The following is a 25,971-nucleotide window of genomic DNA, read 5'->3' as shown; positions in this document are numbered from 1 at the left end:
AAAACTTTTTATAAGAGATGTATATATTGATCATATCAAAATTGTGGGTAGGATGCTCAAATTCATAGAAAGGAGGTTGTTAGATGTGTTTTAATGATAACTTGGGCTGTATATAATTCTGGCACCTAGGGATTGTCGAATGCTCCTAAAAATAGATTGTTGTGGAAATGTTTATTATAAGGAAATTGACATATTCTCTAGGAAGGAGGGGGTGAATGGGCCTGCTACATTTTCTACATTGAAAACATATACAGGCGTTGATCCTACTTCTGTTAAATCAAGTGGGACTTCATTGGATTTCTGCTACTATGGAGATAATCAAATTCTGGGTAGGGGTCAGGAGAAAATTAGTCATAGGTGTTCTCGTGTATTAATTACTGTTGAAAGTGTAAATGATCCATTTATCAGTAAGACTGAGAATAGAATAACTGCTACATTACTTCATATGAGATTGTGTGTGCTACTATCCCTAGAGCTCCAGTGAGTATTTTGAATGTGAAGCCCATCCAGATCTGAGGATGGAATAAATGGCTAGCTGTGATATGGCTCATATAAATAGTATGCCTACATTTATATTAATTAGTGGATAAGATACGGGAAGAGGAATTCATGTTGTGAGAGCCAGTGTTAAGGCTAGCATTGGGGCAATAATATATAAATTGATGATGTTGATGGGCATAGTGGTTCTTTAATAAGTAATTTGAATGCCTCAGCAATGGGTTGTAATAATCCATGGGGGCTGATGATTTTTGACCCTTTCTGGATTTGTATATAGCCTAGGATTTTCCATTTAGTTAATATGAGGAATGCTATGGTGAATTAAATTGGGTCATTTGTGAAAGAATGTTGATTATAAACATATTCTTAGGAAGAAGGCTTGAACCCATGCAGATAAAGGTTTCAGTTTTACATAATTACCGGGCTCTGCAACTGTAACAAACCCAGTTATAGAGTAAGGTATGAATAAATTAAGTGAATGTAGATTCTATCATCATTTAGTTTGCAGACCTTTTGTAAAGTAAGCCGTATTGCTCTTGGTCTTTCATACTGGAAGAAATCTGCAATAGACAGAAAGCAACCAGGATGACTCCAGTCTGAACTCAGATCACATGAGACTTGAATCGTTGAACAAACAGATAATTAATAGCAGTTATACCATTGAAATGTCGTGATCCAGCATCAATGTCATAAACCATATTGCCGATATGAACTCCAGAATACAATTACACTGTTATCCCTAGTAAAACTTGTTCCGTTGATCAGTGTTTTAGAAGAACAAGTGATAAAGCATTTTGACTAGCTGGTCTAAATTTTAATCACTCAGAGGTGGTTTTATTCTCCAAAAAATAAATGACGCACGGGCTCAAGGCACACCGGCTTCAGTAGTTGTGGCACGCAGGCTCAGTAGTTGTGGCCCACAGGCTTAGTTGCTTTGTCGCACGTGGGATCTTCCCGGACCGGGGATCGAACCGGTGTCTCCTGCATTGGCAGGCGAATTCTTAACCACTGCATCACCAGGGAAGTCCCAGAATCACAGTCTCCCTTTTAATATACCTTAAGCCCAAAGAATCCATGGAAAATTGTTACAGAAAATAAGACAATAAAATATTGTAAGGACTATAACAGAAGCATATAGTACACAGTTCATATAGACACATCCCAAGTAGTTACAAGGTATATTAAAAGGGTGGCTGCAATTTTAAAAGAATAAGATAAATTATATCCACAAACTCCCAATCTTTCCTGAAATGTTGCAATCTGAAACCTTATTGTAGGAAGCAGAAGATTCCAGGAGACATTCTACAGATGAAGGACTCTAAACACTGTGGTTGGATAAGGAATTCTGGAAGGAAGGTGTCCTCACCCAAGGAGAGCAGGTTCCTATACTTCTCTAACATCACATCCCTGTATAATTCCCACTGATCCTGGTCCAGGCATTCTCACTTCTCTTGAGAGAAATCTATGGCCATATCCTGGAATGTCAGGAATCCCTGAAATTAAAGGTACACATGCCATGTGGCCACGGGAAGAGTTCATAATGTGACCCAAGAAGAAAACAGCAAGTTAAGAGAACTGGTTTTAATTTAGAAGAATGTTTTCAATTATCCACTATATATATATATATATATATATATATGTTACAAAGTAACTTTCTCTATCTTATTTCTAACTACAAGAAAAGAGTATGGCATGTGATCCACAAAACCAGTAGAGAGACTATACTTAACTGGAAAACAAATGATAAAATTATGGTTTCAACACAGGCATATGCATTTTTGACTGTTTTATTTATATCAAACTGGATAAAATGTGTGTATTTCTCAGACAGAAAAGACATGTCAAGGTAGAAATGTACCTTTCAACTATTCATGGGTACACAAGTACACCGGGGAGATTGTAAAAGTGCAGATTGTGATTCAGTAGGTCCGGTGGGCCTGAGTTCTATTTTTTTTTTAGTTCTATTTTTTTAACAAGCTCATGTTTAACTAGTGACGCCACAGTCTCTGATTCATTAACTACAATTGTGAATAGCAGAGATGTAATTAGAAAGGTAAAAATTCATATTTAAGTTGAACTTAAAGTGTTTTATGAATTTTACACCTTTAATAGGATAGTAAACACAGCAGCAACAATCCTTTGTGAATATTTACTATAGACCTTGTATCTTTCTAACATTTTTGTGTAGGATTCCAGGAAAAAGGCCTGGGCCGCGGTCACAGTGGGCGGGGCCCCGAGGTCGCACCGCCCCTCCAGGACCCCGACGGGGCCCTGCGCTCCTGGCTGCTCCCTCCCCCGGCACCACCCCTGCTCCCGGAAGGCCTCGGGGCAGAGCGGTCCCACCCTCTAAGCCCAGAAATGAGCACGCGTTTCCGCAGAGCGGGAACTCCTGCAGCTCGGGGTCTCTTCCCTCCTCCGTCACGGAACTGCCCCGGATCCCGAGGGGAGTGCGGCCTCACTGAGGCTGCCGGCTCTGGAGGGGCCCCGGCGGCCGAAGCCGCGACAGTCATGGGGACGGCAGGCCGGGTAAGTGGGCGCCGACCCTCCGCCTGGTCCAGTGCCCTGGCGGCAGCGCAAGACCAGCTTCTGAGGGGCAGGGGTTCGCTGCCACCCGCCGCTGTGCAGAAAGAGTGGCCCCCAGCGTCTGGTCCTGGGGAACTTGGGTCCCTCTTCTTGCCCATGCCCTCGGCCTGGCTCGCGGGGCATGGGGGGGCGTGGGGAGGGGGTCGGCCTGAGGGAAACGGGGCAAGGGAGGCGCAGGGTCCGGCTGCAGCGTCAGCGCCCCTCCTCCTGACTGCGGGGAAAGCGGCTGAACACTCCTCCCGAGGCTCGTAGGCCCCTTATTCAGCCGAGTCCTCTGCGCTCCTTCCTCCCTGAGCTAAAGTACCGGGGGGAGGGGACAGGGCAGGGGACTAACGCAGGTAATGGGTAACATTAAAAGGTGATTGTTAACTAAGGAAAACCAGCTCTCCCAACGTGAGGAATGTAGCACTTTTCTTTGTATGCGAAGATGCCAGAGTCTGGGCTCACTGAAATCCTTCCTTTCATATGCACCTCAGCTCTCTGGGACCTGCATTCTGTATTTGCATATCCTGAGCTCCTCAGGGCCCGCGGCTCACACTGGAGGGCTGCAAGTGCTGATGACTGTGACATCCATTGTTTACTGAGATGGCAAGAAATATTCCATTTCTCACAGTCTTGAGGGGCAGACAGTGAAAAAGAGTCGGAGAATCTCACTCAGCATGTACTTTGGTTTACATATAGATAATATTTATGCTTAACCGTGCTAATAGAGGTTCTCAAGTCCAATCAACTTGTACTACTACCCTCCATGTATTCATTTCATCAATATCATAAGATAAATGCCTATAGAACTGACTTAATCTATTTAAACAGGATAATGATTTTTAAAGGAAACATAATAGAAATATAACAACAAAACCTTTACCACCAAAGGCTGTGTCCGCAACAACCTAAATAAATGTTCCATTGTTAAAATATTGAAAGATGTATTCAATAGAAATACCAACAAAAATGACAAATAAGGGCAGCAGAATGTTGAAATGTTCTATCTTTATCATTAAAATGCAAGAAAATCATTTATTAGTAGGCACTGGGGGCAGATGCCTGATTTTATATCTTTGTCATATTTGTGCAGTTGTTTCAACAAGTATCTTAAAGACAAAATGGAAAAACGAGGAGGTTTGTGCTTGAGATCATGTTGATGTGAAACCAGGGATGGCCACTTTGTGCCAGGTGAGTTAAGTTTATGTGGCAGGTAGACCACAAAGCTCCTGAGAAGCAAGGGTTGGAAGTCTTGTCCTGGGTGCCCCTTAGGTTCTGTGACTTGATTTGATTGTGAGTCATGTTTCGGGAAAGACCTGATCACAGGAAAAGAGTGGGAATAGAGTGCTTTGGGGAGCAGCTAACAACATTCATCACGGCTCACGGCCTGAATGAATTTTAAAGAAACAGGAAAACAAATGCTTCTTATGGAATCAGAGAATGTGAGGGCTGGACAATCCCAGAAAATGAGGAACACCCGTCCTATTTTCCAGATGAGAAAACAGAGGCCCAGCAAGGTGAAATCCCTCGCGCAAGTTGCACCCGTCTCTCCTCCCCACTACATGGTTCATGAAAGCAGGATTCTTCCTGTTGTGATCACTGCTGAACCTCAAAAAGGGCCAGGTATCTAGCAGCTGCTCCAAAACTTTTGGTTGACTGTAGGAACAATGCTATTTCTTTCTTTCTCACTCTTATTCAGGATTGTGCCAAGAACTCCCCAGTTTTCAATGTAATTTGATAAATGTAAATATTAATTGAGTTTTGTTGTGATGAGGACTTAGGCTTTGAAGGTAACAGACTTGGTTCAGATCTTGGTTCTGTTACTCAATAGCTGTTTGGCTTTGGTAAAATTACTAAACCTCTCTGAGCTTATTTACTCCTTTGTAAAGTGTGGAGAAATGTATCTGAGCTAGCAGAGCACCTGCATGAGAAATGTGCACTAAATATTGGTCTTTCTCACTCTACCATGCCATCTCTCTGTTCTTCCCAGAGAAGTTGTACAGAAGGATATAGTACTTTCTTTAAAAAAATTTTATTTATTTATTTATTTATTTTTGGCTGCGTTGGGTCTTCATTGCTATGCGCGGACTTTCTCTAGTTGCCCGAGCGGGGGCTACTCTTTTTGCGGTGTGCAGGCTTCTCGTTGCGGTGGCTTCTGTTGCTGCCCTTGTTGTGGAGCACCGGCTCTAGGCGTGCGGCCTTCAGTAGTTGTGCCCTGCAGGCTCAGTAGTTGTGGCGCATGGGCTTAGCTGCTCCACGGCCTGTGGGATCTTCCCTGACCAGGGCTCAAACCCATGTCCCCTGCTTTGGCAGGCAGAATCTTAACCACTGCGCCACCAGGGAAGTCGGATATAGTACTTTATAAAGAGGGGTTTTAATTTATTTCAGATAGTGTACATTTTTCTTGTAGAAAAGATTATTCCACTATAGAAACATTAACACGCAATACCACTACAAATGCAGTATTCTATGGGTTAGATATTATCAGTAAATTTTATATGTAATTGGGCAAATGTCAAAGCACTAGGTACTGGGGAGTAAGAAGACTCAAATCTGGGGTGCCCCCCACCCCAATTTCCAGAGCAGGGTGTTTTTTTCAAATCCATGTTTCATCTGGCCTTTGTTTCTCATCCATCCTCTGTGTCCGCCTTTCTCAAGAAGGCTCAGATCCTCCGCTTTCACACCCTCCCGGCTGGCTGTGCCCCAGCTCCTGTCCTGGACCCTCTGCATGCATGGGTGTGCCTGCTCTCCCTGTGCATCCCCAGCTTTGCCAGGGAGCTGCTGTATCGTGCACTGCTCGCTGTACCCCAGAGTACCTAGACCCTTCTGGTACATGAAGTACACCCTCATCACCATGAGTGCATGCCCATCCGCTTACCTTATATCCTGCCTCTAAGCCGGGCTTGGGGGTGACTACAGTGTGCAGTCAGCTATGTGAGCTGCTGGGATCAAAGTGAAGTTCCCAACTTTTGAAGTTGCAGGTTTGAGGGGCACACAGTGATTTAAAGTTGGGTCACCTGACTTAAAGGGGGTGCCTGATTGATTTAAAGCCAAGGCAGCTGACTTAAAGCCTGCGTCCCTCAGCTGCAGGACGAGACCAACTTTGGTGGTGCATGGGTTCGCTCCAAGCCAGCACTGCTGTTCAGGAAGAGCTTCCAGTAGCACCTAAGTGCAGGGGGACTTGGTCCGTTGTCTTGCCCCTGCCCTCGGAGGGGGGCCACCTGCTCTTCTGGAGGAGAATCAGGGAGGGAGAAATGCAGAGTCCCAGCTGGAGTTGTGGCATCCCTTGTCTGATGGCAGGGAAAGGGGGGCGGGGCTGTGTGGTGTCCTGGGGCTGGACTCACCAGGTCGACTCAGCCTCTCAGCCTCCTAAGCACCCCACACACTCCACAAGAGTTTCCAATAATATGTAATTGCGCCTTAGGTTCTCGGTCTGCAAACTCATACCCAGGCTCCCAGGTCCCTTGATTCAGCCAATTCCTTTGTGCTCTTTCTTCTATTAGATGAAGTACCAGGCGGAGGGGCTGGGGGATGGGAGTGGAGGGACCCCTGCAGCACTGGGCTTAGCTGACTAAAGAGATCCGGGGCCTGCGCTATCACACGTGTGTGAGGACCCTTAAGGCGGAATCGAGGGGGCCAGTTAGAGGCAGTCCTTGCTGCCTCAGGTGAGTATGGATCACCGTCGGGTGGGGAGCACGCTGAGCCCTGAGAAGTACTGTTAGGAGGATGTGTTCCTCCCTCGGCTTCAAGGATGTGGGTGGGCTTCAGGGCTCCAGTTCCCCTCCAGGCCTCCAGGTCCGACTGCACCCCAGAGGCCTTGCAGACCTGCCTTCCTGCCCCAGAACTTGTCAGGCTCCAGGAAGAATCCAGACTGCAGAGATGGTGCCTGTGCGCTCCAGCTTAAGAAGTGCTGTCCGTGGGGACCCAACAGTGGAGGGAGGAAGGGTGAAGGGAGTAGGGGGGTGGGGTAGGGAGGGGTGGCTGCCCTGGGAAACGCTGAGAGAGAAATATCGCCCCCCACACCCCCTGCCCCCTGCAACTGACCCATTGATGTCATAGGATCTCAGGGCCGTTTAGTCAGCGTTGCCTCTGCTTCTTTACTCCTTGTTCACAACTATGCAAAACCAACTCTTCATCCACTTGCTCCCTTGCCAGGACTTTTAAAGCACTGTTCTTTTGAAGCACTTGTTCCCTAAAGTACAGTTTGGAGCTGTCCCAGCTATTTAAAAGTGTCTTCCTGAAACTGAGCCTAAATCCTACTCTTTTGGAAAAACGACCTTCACTTCAGAGGGGATCGTCTGTTCTGTCCATTCCTTCCTTCTACTGCCCTCTTAAGAACCCCTGTGCTCAAAGAGCTTGGTGATTTATTTTTTGCTTGATGTCAAAGAGAAACCTTCCCCATGCACCCCAAAAAGCTTTCCTGGAACATAGGTGTTTGAAAACCATGACAGTGTTTTGCAGTTAGTATACACTGGGTAGACTGCCTAGCAATCCCTCCGAGAGCCAGAGGTGAGCGACACCTTTACTTATTTGATTGGATGTCCTTCAAGTTTAGGAAGGTCCCATTCTTATGACCCAGCAGATAAGACAGAGCCCTGGATGGCTGTGGCTGTGATTAGATAACTTCTGGTGATTTTATTTCCCTTACTGAGCTGCTGCTTCTAGGTTAAATTCATTTTATTACCTGTCCATTTTTAAAGAAATACTGACAAAGTCACTGTAATAGGTCAGGAGTCTGAGCTCAAGGTTGGTCAAAGGTACTCACAGGGAGGAAGGTGGATAAAAATAGGTGGGTAAAATAGGAGGGTTGGCAAGTACAGCCAGGACACCTGTGTTCACCGTGCATACTAATAAAGGCCAGGATCTCCCCATTTATCTCTGGTGGGAAGTTCTGGTGGTTTCACAGGATCAAACTCAAATCATATTCAAACTAGGGGATTTCCCTGAGCATAAAAGGAAGTATCCATCCCTAGCAGGAGTGGCTGCAGAGGAATAAAGACACAGATGTAGAGAAAGGACTTGAGGACACAGGGAGGGGGAAGGGTAAGCTGGGATGAAGTGAGAGAGTGGCATACACTACCAAAGGTGAAATAGGTAGCTAGTGGGAAGTAGCTGCTTATAGCACAGGGAGATCAGCTCAGTGCTTTGTGACCACCTAGAGGGGTGGGATAGGGAGGGTGGGAAGGAGACGCAAGAGGGCGGGGTTATGGGGATATATGTATACGAATAGCTGATTCATTTTGTTATACAGCAGAAGCTAACACAACATGGTAAAGCAATTATACTCCAATAAAGATGTTAACAACAACAACAAAAACACCCAAAAAACTAAGTCAATCAAGCCAATGGAGACATTGTATGTGTTTACAGTTCAAGAAATCCACAAAAGAATCCTTTATTCTATATGCAATGAATGGTCCATTCGGAAAGAAAAAAACTTTCTAAAATGTTGTTTTTCCATTTATTGTTCAGAACATCATTTTTATACCTCTGCATTTCTTACTATTCAAAGCCAAGTCACGTGAGTTAGAGGTAAGCAGCTGATTGATTTAAAGTTGGGTCATGTGCTTTAAAAACCAGTGCCACTTCATTGATTTAAATCCCGGTCACATGACATGAGGAGGGGGTGCTAAAACGGCTTTTTCATCTCTGGCTCAGAATATCATATTTACCTTGGTTTTTCTTATGATTTAGAAACCTGAGTGTGTCTCCTTGGAATCATCAGGAGAAAAATACAGTATTTCGGGTTCATTCTTGAAACCAACTTCTCACGGTTAAGGTGTATTGACTAAAAGATCTTCCTTCTTCAAGAGATTCCAAACCTCTGTAAGAAACTTCATTGTAACTGGAGAAAAAGGAATGAAATCAGGCCAGCAGCTGCAGGAGGCAAGGCAGCCCCCCAGGACTAGGGAAGGAGGAGGAGGAAGGGCTGAGAGTTGCCATTAGAGCAGGCAACCTCCAGATGGCGCTGAAGCACCGGCAGAGCCCACCTGCCACTCCCAGTTTGGCACTGCAGGGTCAGATTTGGATTTGGAGATGGGGTTGCTGTGACCCCAAGGAGGTGAGCAGAGAGGAGGAGTTGATTACCCATCTCCTCTGACTCTCTGGCCCAAATGGCCTGGCTTCACAGGGGGGACAGAGTTTTGCTTTCAGCAACTGATGGGGCACTTCCAGGCTGGTGGGGTTGCCCAGTGGCCCGACAGCCTCACAGGCTGTCTGCGGTGTGACCGCCCTTTGTTCCTCCAGAATCTGTACATCAGGAGGTGCATGGTGGCGGGAGCCCATTCACCGACCCTCCCCCCAAGGGGGATGGCACCTTCCCTGGCTGTACCCTGTGATCACCAGGTACTTGAAATGAATGCAATTTTTTTGACTTCAAGGAAAAGCTCACATAACCGCTTCTGCCTCATAATGTGTGGGATTTACTATAATGGAAGGACATTATAAAGAACAGGTAGAAAACTCACCTGTTGGTCTCCATGTAGGAGTTTATTTTGCATGAATCCCTCCTACATGAGTAGATAGAAGAGGTTTATTTTTGTTCCCGTGTGTGTAGTTGTGGCAGAGGATGTAAGTATGGTGATTTGAAGCCCTCAAAGAAATATTCTCAGAACTCTCAAGACTTTTCCTGATTGGAACGGAAAGAGACCTGGAAAAGGAGGAAAAGAAAAGGAGGAGGGAGAACGAATGACTGTTTCTCAGTAAATTCACCTTCCTGGTTGATTGCTCTGTCTTCTCATTTCTTTTAACTTCTATGTATGTCTAATGGAATAATGTAGAAAGGCTGATTTTTATGCTTTAAAAGATTTTACATCACAAAGAAACTAGAAGTGGCTAACAGAACTTATTCAAATCAATTTTACATAGAGCCTTTGATATTAAAGTTGTAAACTAAAATGGGTTAATCCAAATTTTCTCTTTCTTTTTGAGTGAATATTTGTAACATATTTTAGGTACACAAAATTGTGAGAATGGGTACCATTTTTCACCACTTAAATGATTTCTTTTCAATGAATAGATTGTACACTTTAAATGCCAATGTTGTGTCTTATACGTTGTTTTTTAATTCCTTGATTTCCAAAATGTGTGTTTATTTCATTGATTTCTATCTAATAATCTGTGTCTCCCCTTTATTGTTTCTTACTTTATATTTTATTGATCTATAGTTAATTTACATTGTTGTGTCAGTTTCAGAGATACAACATAGTGATTCATAAATGTTTAGGTTCTCCATTTATACTTATTATAAAAGAGTGGCTCTCTTCCCCATGCTATACAGTATGTCACTGTAGATTATTGATTTTATACATAGTGGATTCTTCCTCAGAATCTCCTACCACTATTTTGCTCCTCCACCCTGTCTCTCCCTGCTGCTAAGCACTAGTCTGTTCTTTAATCTGTGAGTCTGTTCTGTTGTTGTTGTTGTTGTATTCAATATTTTAGATGCCACGTGTAAGTGATAACCTACCATGCTTGTTTTCTCTGCGGCTTATTTTACTAAGCATAATAGCCTCCAAGTCCATCCATGTTCTTGCAAATGGCAAAATTTCATTTTTGCTGAAGTCATCTTAAAAAGTCTTTTTTATCCCCTAACCTATTGATGAACACTTAGTTTGACTCTATATCTTGGCTATGGCAAATAACACTGTTATGAACATTGGTGTGCAGTTATTTTTTTGAAAGAGTGTTTTTGTTTTCTTCTTATATACCCAACAGTGAAATTGCTGGATATTATGGTAGTTCTATTTTTAGTTTTTTGTGGAACCTCCATTCTGCTTTCCACGGTAGCTGCACTACTTCACATTCACATCAAGAGTGTACAAGAGTTTCCCTTTCTCCACATCCTCAGTAAACTTTGTTATTTGTGACCTTTTTTAAAAAAAATATCTTTATTGGAGTATAATTGCTTTACAATGGTGTGATAGTTTCTGCATTATAACAAAGTGAACCAGTTGTACATATACATATGTTCCCATATCTCACCCCTCTTGTGTCTCCCTCCCTCCCACCCTCCCTATCCCACCCCTCTAGGTGGTCACAAAGCACCGAGCTGATCTCCCTGTGCTATGTGGCTGCTTCCCACTAGCTGTCTATTTTACGTTTGGTAGTGTATATATGTCCATGCCACTCTCTCACTTTGTCACAGCTTACCCTTCCCTCTCCCTGGGTCCTCAAGTCCATTCTCTAGTAGGTCTGTGTCTTTATTCCCATCTTACCCCTAGGTTCTTCATGACATTTTTTCCCTTAGATTCCATATATATGTGTTAGCATACGGTATTTGTCTTTCTCTTTCTGTGTGTGTGTGATTATTTAAGTTGCTGAGCTCTTAATTTCACATGGACACTAACAACCCTGCATTGTTACTCTGCTCCCCCACAGTTACTGAATTTGACCTTATATTTTACATCTACTTGTTTTATGAGTCCCTTAACTTCTTATTGTGAATATACATGATTTTATTACTGTTTTCTTTCATCCTTCCTATTAGCTGTATACATGGCTGATTTACTACCTTTGTTGAATATTTGCCTTATCCAATGAGGTTTATTCTTTAGTAAGTTTCCTTTCCTAATTTTTATGTTTCAGTTATGTTATGTTTATGTTATATTATGTTTATGTTTTTATGTTCCTAATTTTTATGCTGAGCTCTTTGAGTTTTGCTTCTCTGTAAACCTTTGATCTCACCATCAAATCTGAAGGAGAGCCTTGCTGGGTAGAGTATTTTTGGTTATAGGGCTTTCTCCTTTCATGACTTTAAATATACCAGGCCACTCCCTTCTGGCATGCAGAAGTTATCCTGAAAAGTCAGCTGATAACTTTATGCAAGTTCCCATGTTTGTAACTTGTTGCTTTTCCTTTGCTCCTTTTAATAGTGTCTTTTCATCTTTATTTTTTTTTGTCATTTTAATTACAATGAGTCTTGGTGTGGTCCTCTTTGGGTTGATCCTGTTTTGGCCTTACTGTGTTTACTGGACTTGGATGTCTGTTTTCTTTCCCAGGTTACGGAAGTTTTCAGCTCTTATGTCTTCAGGTATGTTCTACACTGCTTTCTCTTTCCTTTTTGCTTCTGGGACCAGTATAATGCAAATATTAGTACACTTGATGTTGTTTCACAAGTCTGTTCAACTTTCCTCATTTCATTTTAATCTACTGTTTAACTGTTCATCTTCAGTGATTGCCAGTACTCTGTTCTTCAGTTTTCTGATTCATTCCTCTGTATCATTTAGTCTACAGTAGTTTCCTTTCAGTGTATTTTTCATTTCAGTTACTGTATTCCTCATCTCTGTTTTGTTGTTCTTTAATGGTCTAACTCTTTTTTAAAAAATTCTAACTTCTTGCTCTGGTCGTCCATTCTTCTCCTGAGTTCTCTGATCATCTTTACAGTCATTACCTTGAACTCTTTGTTGAGGAGATTGGCTATCTCCACTTCACTTAGATCTTCTTCTGAGTTCTTATCTCGTTCCTTCATTTGGATCGTGTTTCTGTGTCATGTCATTTTTCTTAACTTGCTGTTTTTATTGCTATGTATGTAGTAGGTTCGTTACATTTCCTGACCTTGGAGAGGTGGCCTTTTGTAGGAGAGGTCCAATGTGTCGCAGCAGCCCACTGTCCCGTGGTCACTGGAACTGTATGTTCTAGGTGTACCCCCTATGTGGGCTGCTTGGGCTCTTCTGTTGTGGTGGGCTGACTACCATGGGTGGTCTGGTAGGCTTTGCTGCCCCCAGAGTGCTTGTTTGCTAGACTCTGCCTAGTATGGAGGCTGTCTGTGCTGCTTGGTGAGGCTAAATCATAAGGCAGCTTGCTGCACAATGCTGGGAGACACCAAATCTAGTGCTGGTTCACTTATGGGTAAAGTTGCAGTCCAGGTGATATCAGGGCTAGTGCCCAGTCACTGGTCCTGGGGCTACGATGGCTACTGGGAGGAAGACACAGCTCCTGAGTTCCGGCTGCAGGTCCCAGGAGCTGCAGAGTTGGTGTTGGATCACTGTCCCTGACACAGCTGTCTGCAGGGTCTGGGGTATTCCGAGTCTTGTGTTGGCATTCTGATGGGCAGGGTCAGGACCCAGCTGAGTCCCTGGCTGCTTGTGGCCTGCAAGTGAGTGTTCTGGTCACACAGGCTGCTGGGCTGTGGTATTCCTGGAGCTGCTGTATGCCTGTTGGTGTATGAGGCTGATCCCACTGCTAGAGCAGGTTTGCTGTTGGGTAGATCCAAGCTCCATCCAGTCCCTGTGCAGTGAGCTGATGGTGAGGCTGATTCCAAGTCCAGAGCAGGCTCACCTGTTAGAGGGGCCAGGGACTCTGGGGCTGGTGCCTGTCCCCTGAGGTGTGGAGGCTGGTCCTGGGGCTTTTGGTGGCTGGGCCCATGTCCAGGGGCAGCTGTGCATTGAGAGGGTCTGAAGGCAGCCTGTTTGCTGGTGGATGGGGCTATGCCCCTGGTCAGTTAGTGGCTTGGCCTGCAGCATCCTAGTACTTGTGTCTGTGGTCTGGTGGAAATGGGTAGGGTTAGGTCCTGAGGCTAAAAAGATAGAGGGAGGATTCTGAAATTATGCTTGCTGATACCAGTGGCCACAAGGTAGAAGGAGCTCCCTCAAGTGTCTGCTGCCAGTGTCTATGTCCCTGAGGCTGTGCTGTAGTTGCCTCTTGCCTCCCTGGGAGACTCACCAAGATCAGGAGGTAGGTGTGACCCAGGATCCTTTCAAATTCCTGCTTCTCTTCTGATTCTCGGATCATGTGGGATTTTGTGAGCATCTCTTAGGAGTGGAATCTCTATTTCCCACAACCCTCTGGCTCTCTGGAAAATAAGCACTACTGGTCTTCAAAGCCCAACTTTCTAGGAACTTCTCTTTCCAGCACAGGATCCCTGGGCTTGGGAGCCTGATGTTGGGTTCATATCCCTCGCTACCTGGGAGCACCTCAGAAACTGTAATTATTCTCCCATTTGTGGGCCACCCATCTGGTGGTATGTGTCTTGACTCTATTGAGATTTTGCCCTTCCTTCCTGTCTTGCCGAGGTGCCTTCCTTATGTCTTTAGCTGTAAAACCTCTTTTATGGTAGGTCCCCGCCTTTTTCATCAATTGCTGTTCTGTAAACAGTTGTGACTTTGGTGTGCCCATGAGAGGCATCAAGCTCTGGGTCTTTGAATGCTACCATCTTGGACAATCTCTCCACTTCATTCTTAAATCATATTATTTGATTTTTCTTAGAATCTTATTTGATTAGCGACAGTTTGAAATTTATTATCACTCATGTTTACTTATCCTGTTTTAAAAAATTGAGTAGTGCATTCATTCATTTTGAAATGAAGGTAGTGACCTGTGAATTTCCATACCTCAAAAATCAAGGATAGGACAAAATCCTTTTCTACCTGTGTTACCCTCGGACTCTGCTCCCCACCCCAGCCTGGGGATTAACCTCTTGCACCCATGCTCACCTTCTCTTTTTGGACCGTTAACCATCACTGCATCTGAATGTGTGTTGACAAAGTGAACGCTAGTCTTTCCAGTTTTTGTGTTTTGTTTTTTGGATTAGGGAACAGTCCTACTATGAATGTACATTTACTGGTCTGCTCAAGTTCATATATAAATCTGTCAAGCACATTACCAGAATTGGAATTGCTTGTATATACACTTTGATAAATTTTAGAGACAATGGTAGAACAGAAGTAGGTTGTATTTGAAATCCCACAATATTCTCACACCATGAAAACCCTTCCTTTTTTAATATACTTGTGTGTATTTTATCTTTATGCCCATAGTATATTTCCCAGAGATGGGTAAGTGTTATGTTTCTTGCTAGCACATGTACCGTATTGTTCAAAATCAGGCGTTTAGTGGTTTCAGCATGATCATATTTCCATGAAGTCGCAAATACAAGATCTTCTCTCACACTGTCTTTTACTCCCTGCTGTTTTATATTGCCCTCCTAATTCTCACTCCTTGTCTTTCTTTATGTTCTTCATCAACCTGGATAGGTTATACTATTTTCTCCCTTATTCAAGACCAATAGAATAGAATAGAACACCCAGAAATAAACCCTGATATATGGCCAAATGATTTTTGACAAGTTGCCAAGACTTTTCAAAGTAGAAAGGATAGTATTTTCAGCAAATGGTGCTGAGAAGTCTTGTTGTCAACATGCAAAAGAAGGAAGATGGACCCTTACCTAACGTCATACGCAAAAATTAAGGAAAACGTATCAAGAAACTAAATATAAGTCCTAATACAATAAAAAATCTTAGAAGAAGACACAGGACAAGAGCTTCATGACATTGGATTTCGCAGTGTTTTCCTCAATGTGAAACGAAGGAACAACAAAGATACAGCTAACAAAAAAATAAACAATTTGCAGTACATAATTTAAAAGAATGTGTATCAAAGAAATGTAAACAGAATAAAATGGCAACCCACAAGATGGGAGAAAATATTTGAAAGCCATCTATCTGACAAGAGATTTCTATTCAGATTATACAGAGAACTCCTACAACTCAGCAAAAAGCAAACACCCTGATTCAAAAATGGATAAAAGACTTGAATAGATGGTTCTTTAAAAAGATGTACAAATGACTAAGCACTTGAATAGATGCTCCATATCCCTAAATGCATGTTTATATATTTGTGTGCATGCATACACACAGAAGCACACACACACATACACAAGCAGAAAACAAGCATTGGTGAGGATGTGACGGAGTTGGAAGCATTGTGCTATGTCAGTGGGAATGTAGAATGATACAGCTGCTTTTCAAGATAGTAAGGCAATTTTTCAGATATTGAAAAATAGAATTACTACATGATCCAGGAATTTTACTATGAGGTATACCCAAAGGAATTGAAATCAGGGCCTTAAAGAAATATTTGTACTCCAGTGTTTAGAGCAGTAATAATCACAGTAGCTAAAATATGAAAGCAACCTAAGTGTTCATCCACTAGTTCCTAGATAAGCAAAGTGTGGTATACTCATATAATGCAATATTATTAAGTGTTAAGAAGGTAAAGATCTAGGAATATGCTACAACATGGATGAATTTTGAGGAAATTTAGCTACCAAAATGCCATTTTTGTGACTTTCAGGGAGTCCTAACAATACAACTACTTATTTCAATTATAGGGGGTTACTTAGTGTAGTCAAAACCATAGAAATTGGGAGGGTAATGATGCTTTTCAGGTGGTTATGGAAGAAAAAGGAAAGTTATGTTTAAAGGATATAGAGTTACAGTTTTAAAACGTAGAAAAGAATTAGAAAAATAAATGGTGATGTTCGTCGCCCAATAATATGAATGTATTTAATATCACCGAACGGCGCACTTTAGAATAATTAACATGTTATATTTTATGTTATTTGATTTTACTAACATACAAAATTGGGAAAGAATGTAATATCAGGAAAGGGAGTGGCCCTGGGATAGAGCAGAGAGTAATCAGAAGGGTGTCACTGCATATGTGGAAGAAGAAGAGCTGAGAGTCTTCATTGGACAGAAGAGACTTTATAAAAAAGAAAAAAAAATTACTCTGAGGGTGTATTAAATAGATATCTGTGGGTGTACTGTTGTCTCCCATGGGTTATCTTAAAGAGTGTTTAATAAAGTCCATAAGGCTTGCTGAGGCTTTTTTTAAAACTGGATTCCCTAGAAAATAATTAGAGGGTGGTACATACGTGTATGTCTAGGTTGACAGATTTTGCAGGGAAGATGAACCTGAGAACAGTGGAGGTCCAGAGAATGTAAGTACATGGAAATTAGAAAAAAAATAATAAAGGGAATTAGGAAAACTTTGGACTTCGGAGGTCATGTTTTACTGAGTCAGACCTGAGATTTCTAAGGAGTTATATACACAGTTGCTCCTTGGATTACTTGTTGATAAAGATAAGTGGAAAAACTAGAGTCGTTTCCAAGTGTAGGAAAGATATAATGAGAGGATGGAGGTGGAAAGTAGGGAGGCCCAGAGAAAAGTGGGAAGGTCATATTGGGCCACGATGGTGGTAATATCCCACAGAACAGATGGTAGGGCAGACTATGGATTCATCTTTCTTATTTCGGCTCCCCACCTCATCCTTAACAATTCTTTGGGAATATTTCATTGCTCTGTGATGCAGGTACAGAATTCGAGTAAGGAGACTACACCCTCAGTGTCCAGCTGTCTGAGTCCTCAGTGTGCCTCAAATGATGGAGAACTATTGCTTCTTTATGAGAAGAGTTAGTACCTCGTAGCTAAGCTTAAGCTGGAGCTTATGCAATATTGATTCCATTTTATATATGCTGTTGGCATGGAGGTTCCTCCTCCTCTTTCCTTGACCATTATGAAATGAATCGATATTTCTCAATATTTGGGTATATCAGATAAATACATTAAGTAAAGGAATCCTATATATTGCTCCTTGCATAGTTTGCTCTTTCTTGTTTCTCTTTTACCTTTAGTAAATTAGCACAGGGAGAGACCTTGAAATGTTCTAATCAGGAGAGATTAGAACATCATATTTCTAGAGAGGTTGGTTGGACAGAGCATGGGTCCCACTGAGAATCAAAGCTTCTGTTTCTACTTGGAAGTGTACCTGTAGAGAGTAGAGGGCTCCAGGAAATATCCTAGAATATTGCAATTAGAGAGGCAGGATCTGGTACCAGATCAGTGTACTAGGACATGTTTGTCAGTCATCTGATGTGAGATTCTCAGAGCCAATCGCATATGGTAGGGCTGAGTGCAGAGTGATGAAGAACCTGTGAAAGCCTCTGATTGCATGTTAAAGATGAAGCTCTGATTTTGGGGAGAATTTTCTTACCAGACTGAATGTCACCCTTCTGTGGGGATGACATTCTGTGCTTTTCCTCTCTTGATGACCACTGACTGAAAATCATTAGAGGATCATGTCTAGAAAGCATTCTTTATATAATTTCTTAAAGAAGAAAACATAGAAAACATTTTTATCCACTTTCAAATTGAGGATCAAGGGGAATGACATCAGTGACAATGTCAGAGTAGGGAGCTCTGGCTTGTGTCCATCGCCAGAAACACTGACATACGTGGTAAAACCTGTCAGAATGATCTTATCAACACGTGAAAGTTTTCTTTTATTTTTCGCCCTGTAGATTTATCTTTCATTGAAACTTAACTTACTACAGGATGTGGAGAATAAAGAGGGAAGTAGAACCTGTATTTCCTGATGAGAGAATCACTAAGTCACATTAGCTGTTCTGAGCTATGTCTTATTCACCGTGACTGTAATTAAAACAAAGAAACAAAACAATTTTTTTTGTAAGTCAGTTCTGACATTTCCTCGTTAAAGACAAGGTAATGGATACAGACTTAGATCCACCAGAATTGAGCAAAATTTTGATTGTACCTGTGTTGAATATATGAGCATGACCTGCTACAAATCTTCATTATACTTATTGCCACAACTGACAAATTCACTTTTTCCACCCCTGATATGTTGCATGTAAGGAATGCATAGGACGCTAACCCCAGCTGGTCACAGGTAAACTCTGCCACGTGGATTACTGCATGTTTTCCTGCTGGAAGACCCCAAATTCTCGAGTATCATGCCTGCAGAGTATCTGGGCTCTTGTTTTTCTGGATAAAGGTTAGATAATCACCTAATTTTATGTGAAATATATAAATTGTATTTGCATATTCTTCAGGTTTTTATTTATCCATTCTCTTTCAAGTTCTAAGTGCAAATATTAAAGTGATTTCCAAGAGGGTGGTGAATAAGACAGCTACTTTTATGCTCCAAAATTAACAATAAAGCGTAGTACAATTATAAATGCATTAATGTGTGATTAATATGTAGATACTTATGAAAATGCAATTTTAGTAATGCTTTGTGGAGAGCTTCAGAATCTAGGTATTAAAAAAGAAGAAGAAGGAGTTCTTGAAACTCTCAGGGAATTATAGAGAAGTCTTTGTATCTATAAATATCAATCTGAAATAATTCATATTCTCAGAAATAAACTAGGCATAAAATTGTAGGAAAAAACTTCATGAAATGAAAGAGCATGTGATGGCCATACAAGAAAAAGAATATTATCAGAGAATAATGAACAGTGTGGAGTTCAGCAGAAGGGTAATACAGATTCAGAGAGTAATACTTTGGAGAGCCTAATTATGAGTTCCTCATATTTCATCTTAGGAGAGACAGTAGTCATTTGAAATATGATGTTATGAGATGACGTTAACGTACTTAAATACTTTTGTTTAGAAATGACCACTTAGAACCAGAATAAATGAAAGAGAACACAAAATTATGTTTCTGTTGATTTTTGAAGATCTCAGGTGAGTGCTGATAATTTAAAAATACATGATGTCTTTCACTGCAAAGTAAAGGAGCTCTTACAGTGGAGGATTCCTGGACTAAATGTCAATATTATGACATAGTGTAAGTGTGTTTCATGTTTGGTAATTGCAGTCATTGTTGCTTTTGTTGTGGTCATCCATTTACGATGCTTGGTGTCAGTTGATTTGTCTCTTGTAAAAACAAAATACAGTCTGTGTGTGTGAAAAAAAATACATGATGTCTTGAAAAAATTGTATGGAATTTGAGATTTGGAAAAAAGCATTTCTTTTCTGTAATGCTAGGATGGTAATTGGACATTTTTGCAAGAAAGAGATTTCAGGATGCAAATCTGGTGTCTCTAAGGTGGGAAGTCAGTTCATGGTGGAACATTCTATTAAACTTGTGTGAGTGCAGAAATATTTCTTTGGAAGGAAGAAGTCACGAATCCCTTTTTAACAGTTAGTGGTTTATAGTATACTGAATGAGCAAAATGGCTATTTCTGAACTTTAGAAAAAAAATATAGTTTTTCTGCATTTATATAATGAAGCTGATGTAGAATATCAAAAATTCTTTATTTTGAAAAACAATGTAATCAACTTGACATAATTCATATATATTGAACCTGTGGTACACACTCACAATAAAACTTACATTCAAAAAATCTTTTGCACTTAAGAAATATTTTCCAGTGTAGTTGATTTACAATGTTGTGGGTTTTTTAATACATGTATATTGGAGTATAATTGCTTTATAACACTGTATGAGTTTCTGCTTTACAACAAAGTGAATCACCTATATGTATACATATATCCCCATATCCCCCGCTCCTGAGGCTCCCTCCCACACTCCTTATCCCACCCCTGTGGGGGACATAAAGCACCGAGCTGATCTCCCTGTGCTACGCGGCAGCTTACCACTAGCTCTTTTACATTTGGTAGTGTATATATGTCAGTGCTACTCTCTCACTACCTCCCTGTCTCCCCTTTTGCTCTGTGTCCTTAAGTCCGTTCCCTACGTCTGTGTCTTTATTCCTGCCCTGTCACTAGGTTCGTCGGTACCATTTTTCTAGATTCCATATATATATGTGTTCACGTACAGTATTTGTTTTTCTCTTTCTGACTTACGTCACTCTGTATGACAGACTCTAGGTCCAACCACCTCACTACAAATACCTCAGTTTTGTTCTTTTTTATGGCTGAGTAATACTCCATTGTATATATGGGCCACATCTTCTTTATATATTCATCTGTCGATGGACATTTATCTTGCTTCTATGTCCTGGCTATTGTAAAAAGTGCTACAGTGAACATTGTGGTACATGTATCTTTTTGACTTATGGTTTTCTCCGGATATATGCCCAGTAGTGGGATTGCTGGGTCATATGGTAGTTCTATTTTTAGCTTTTAAGGAACCTCCATACTGTTCTCCATAGTGGCTGTATCAGTTTACATTCCCACCAACAGTGCAGGAGGGTTCCCTTTTCTCCACACCCTCTGCAGCCTTTATACATTGTTGTATTAATTTCTTCTGTGCAGCAAAGTGATTCAGATATATATATAGATATAGATATAGATATACTTTTCCATTATGGTTTATCACAGGATATTGAATATAGTTTCCTCTGCTATACAGTAGGTCTTTGTGGTTTGTTCATCCTATGTAGAATAGTTTGCTTCTGCTATTCCAAAACTCCCAATCTTTCCTTCACTCTCTCCTTGGCAACCACAACTCTGTTTTCTATATCTGTGTGTTTGTTTCTGTTTCACTGACATGTTCATTTGTGTCCTGTTTTCGATTCCACATATAAGTGATATTATGTGGTATTTGTCTTTCTATTTCTGACTTACTTCACTTAGTATCATTATCTCTAGGTCCATCCATGTTGTTGCAAATGGCATTATTTCATTCTTTTTTATGTCTGAGTAATATCTATTGTATACGTATACCACACCTTGTTTATACATTCATTTTTCAATGAACATTTATGTTTCCGTCTTGGCTATTATAAATAGTGCTGCTATGAGCATAGGGTTTCATGTATCTTTTTCAATTATAGTTTTGTCTAGATATATGTCCACAAGTGGGATTGCTAGATCATATGGCAACTCTCTTTATAGTTTTCTTGAGGAACCTCCATACTGTCTTCCATAGTGGCTGCACCAACTTACATGGCCACCAACAGTGTGGAAGGGTTCCGTTTTCTCCATGCCCCGTCCAGCATTTGTTAATTGTAGATTTTTTAAATGATGGCCATTCTTATCAGTGTGAAGTGATACCTCATTGTAATTTGGATTTGCATTTCTCTAATAATTAGTGATGATGAGCATCTTTTCATGTGCCTATTGGCTATCTGTATGTCTTCTTTGGAGAAATGTTTCTTTAGGTTTTCTACCCATTTTTCCATTGAGTTATTTGTTATTTTGTTATTGAATTGTATGAGCTGTTTGTATAGTTTGGAAATTAAGCTCTTGTCAGTCTCATCATTTGCTAATATTTTCTCCCAGTCCAAAGGTTGTATTTTCATTTTGATTATGGTTTCCTTTGCTGTGCAACAGCTTATAAGTTTGATTAGTTCCTGTTTCTTTTTTGCTTTTACAGTAAGTCCCCTACATATGAACAAGTTCTGTTCCAAGAGTTCGTTTGTAAGTCCAATTTGTTAGTAAGTGCAACAAAGTTAGCCTAGGTACCCATCTTACACAGTCGGCTATATGGTATTGTACCGTAATAGGTTTATAATACTTTCCACGCAAACAATACATAAAAAACAAACACAAAAACAAAGAATACATTTTAAATCTTACAGTACAGTAACTTGAAAAGTACAGTAATACAGTACAACAGCTGGGATACTCGGACTGGCATCGAGGGAACAGGCGAGAAGAGTTACTGATTAGAGGAGGGAGAGGAGGCGGGAGATGGTAGAGGTGAAGGATTATCAGCAGTAGGAGATGGAGGGCAAGCTGCCATTTCACTCACGCCTGACGCTGATGGCACAGGTTCTGGTTCCTTGCTGGATTTAATTCTATCTACCCTCGAGAAAATGATCCATTGATGTCTGGGTAGTAGCTCTTTTTTTCTCATCATAGATGACAAGGTAGCACTGGATTTCATTCTGGATGGCTGCTGCTACCTTTGGGTACCATTCTAGTTTCGGGTCCTGTGCCTCAAAACCTAACAGTGCTTCCTCAAATAAAGAAGATTCCCTTGCCATTTTCTGTGTCGTGAATCTCTTCAGTTCTTCAGTTACTTCTTCTTCCTCCTGTCCCTCTTCATCCTTTCTCTGGGCCTCTAATTCCATCAGTAAGCTCCTCATGTTGCACAGCAAGGAGTTCAATGAAAGTGTCCTCTTGCAGATCTCGCTCCAGCTTCACGCTGAGGGTCACTACATTGCTGAAGACCTCTTCGGACTTCTGATCTACCTTCTCAAATCCACAAAAATCATGAACAAAGTGGGGGCAAAGGTTCTTCCAAACCCCATTCATGGTGACCACCATACCCTCACACCATGCAAAGTCAATGTCTTTTATGGTCTTGTAGATGTTATAGTCCTTCCAAAGTTGTCCCTAGGTTGTTCCTGATTTGTCACTTACCTTTACTGCCTGACAAAAAGTGTGACATAAATAATATTTCTTGAAAGTCTCTCTAACTCCCTGGTCCATAGGTTGGATGAGCAATGTAGTATTCAGTGACAGATGCACTACTTTGACGTTGAGATGAAAGTCATCCATGGATGGGGCATGGCCCAGAGCATTGTCGAGCAGCAAAAGAATGTTTTGCTGGAACATCCTTCTCCAAGCAATATTTCTCTTTATCTGGAATAAAGTGGTGGCAAACCCAGTCCTGGAACGTGGCCTGTGTAATCCAGGGTTTGGGGTTATGCTTCCACACAACAGTAAGAGAGCCCTTGGCTATGTTTTTAAGGGTTCTTGGGTTCTCTGAATGATAAACTAAGAGAGGCTTCAGCTTCGTATCACCAGAAGCATTGCCACCAAACAACAGTTAGCCTATCCTTTGCTGCTTTACAGCCCGGCATCAACTTTTCCTCCTTACTGATGTAACTTCGGTCTGGCATCCTCTTCCAGTACAGTTGTGTCTCATCCACATTAAAAACCTGGTTGGGTAAATACACAGCATCATCAATAATTTCTCAAAGTGTTTCCGGAAGTTCCCGGACAGGTACCCTATCTGCACTTGCTGCCTCTCCACTTACTTTTACATTGTGAAGGTTGGCTCTAGCCTTGAACCGATGAAACCAGCCATGGCTGGCATTAAAAGACGTGCCCTCTGATTCTTTGCCGTGTTTCTTCTTCAAGTCTTCATAAAGCCTTTTAGCTTTCTCTCGAATCAGCATTAAGCTGAGCAGGACTCAGCACTAATGTTGATCCTGCATCTGCACACTGAGAAGTTTCTCCATCTCCTCCATCACTTTTCCATGCTTCTTCAATATTTTGTCAACATCATCAGCACAGCTGACTTCACATGTTCCATGATCTTGTCCTTGTTCTTTAGATTCATGACAATGATAGAATGATTCATGTTATAAGAATGAGCGATGTCTAACATCTTTTTGCCTCGCTCCACTCTCTCAATTACTTTCACTTTTGTTTCCATCATTATCGCTTGGCTCTTCTTAAGAGTACCAGCTACATCACCGCTGCTTTTATGCTTGCTTCCAGACATCTTGGGCTGGAAATAAATGTACTGTACTACTGTACTCTATACAGTACTGTAAAGTACAAAAAAGCACAACCACTTATAGAGGATGCACACACGTGACAATGTATGCCAGACTCATGAAGTAATTTACATGATTGGACATGTGAATGTACATGGGCATCTTTGAAAGTTTGCAACTTGAAGGTTCATATGTAGGTGACTGACTGTATTTGTATTCCTAGGGGGAACTACCTAGGAAAACTGTGGTATGATTTATGTCAGAGAATGTTTTGCTTATGTTCTCTTCTAGGAGTTTTAAGGTGTCCTATCTTATATTTGAGCATATAAGCCGTTTTGAGTTTATTTCTGTGTTTGGTGTGAGGGTATGTTCTGACTTCACTGATTTGAATATGGCTGTCCAACTTTCAAAACGCCGCTTGCTGAAGAGACTGTCCTTTCCCCACTGTATATTCTTGCCTCCTTTGTCGAAGGTTAATTGACCATAGGTGTGTGGGTTTATTTCTGGGCTCTGTGTTCCATTCCATTGATCCATGTATCTCTTTCTGTGCCAGTACCATGTGGTTTTGATTACTGTAACTTTGTAGTATTGTCTGAAGTTTAGGAGGGTTATGCCTCATGCTTTGTTTTTGCTTTTTTCTTTTTTTTCTTAAACTTTTTATTGTGAAAAACATCAAAGCTAAGAAAAGGGAAAAATGCATGTCAGCTTCACTTGTGTTCAGGAAGTAATGCTTTATGGATTCAATTTATTCCCTGTGTGTGTGCTATGCGTGTGCATGTGCCTGTTTGCGTACATATGCTGTGCATGTGCATAGGTATGTGCACTTTCACACGTTAGTGTGTGCATGGGCATACGTGTGCATGTGTGTTCATATGCTAGTGTGTGAATATTTTTGTGCTGTGCACCTGCGTATGTTTGTGTGTGTGCTGTGCCTGCCTGTGTGCACAATTGTGTGTTTTCTGGAACCACTTGCAAGTTGGTTGCAGACTGAATTGTGCCCCACATAATATCCACACGCAGCTGCTCTAGCAATCCTGCATAGCCACGTAAAGGTCAGAGATCTCAGAGATTTAAATGGATGGAGCAGGATGTCCTGACACAGAGTCTGTCTTCCAATGACTGTCACTGTCTCAGTGACATCCTTCACACCTTCTTTTTTGTTTTTTTGGCCTGAAGTTTCTTTTTTTTTCATCTTTATTGGAATACAATTGCTTTACGATAGTGTGTTAGTTTCTGCTTTATAACAAAGTGAATCAGTTATACATATACACATGTTTCCATATCTCTTCCCTCTTGCGTCTCCCTCCCTCCCACCCTCCCTATCACACCCCTCCAGGTGGTCACAAAGCACCGAGCTGATCTCCCTGTGCTATGTGGTGGTTTCTCACTAGCAATCTATTTTATATTTGGTAGTGTATATATGTCCATGCCACTCTCTCACTTTGTCACAGCTTACCCTTCCCCCTCCCCGGGTCCTCAAGTCCATTCTCTAGTAGGTCTGTGTCTTTATTCAAGTCTTACCCCTAGGTTCTTTGTGACATGTTTTCTTTTAGATTTCCATATATATGTGTTAGCCTACGGTATTTGTCTTTCTCTTTCTGACTTACTTCACTCTGTATGACAGACTCTAGGTCCATCCACCTCACTACAAATAACTCAATTTCGTTTCTTTTTATGGTTGAGTAATATTCCATTGTATATATGTTCCACATCTTTTTTTTTTAACATCTTTATTGCGGTATAATTGCTTTACAATGGTGTGTTAGTTTCTGCTCTACAACAAAGTGAATTAGTTATACATATACATATGTTCCCATATCTCTTCCCTCTTGCATCTCCCTCCCTCCCATCCTCCCTATCCCACCCCTCCAGGCGGTCACAAAGCACCGAGCTGATACCCTTGTGCTATGCAGCTGCTTCCCACTAGCTACCTACCTTACGTTTGTTAGTGTATATATGTCCATG

The sequence above is a fragment of the Grampus griseus genome (assembly GCF_964374135.1).
Source record: "Grampus griseus genome assembly, chromosome: 7".
Classification (NCBI taxonomy): Eukaryota; Metazoa; Chordata; class Mammalia; order Artiodactyla; family Delphinidae; genus Grampus; species Grampus griseus.
The sequence above is the reverse complement of the archived record's forward strand: the minus strand, read 5'-3'. Positions refer to the sequence as shown.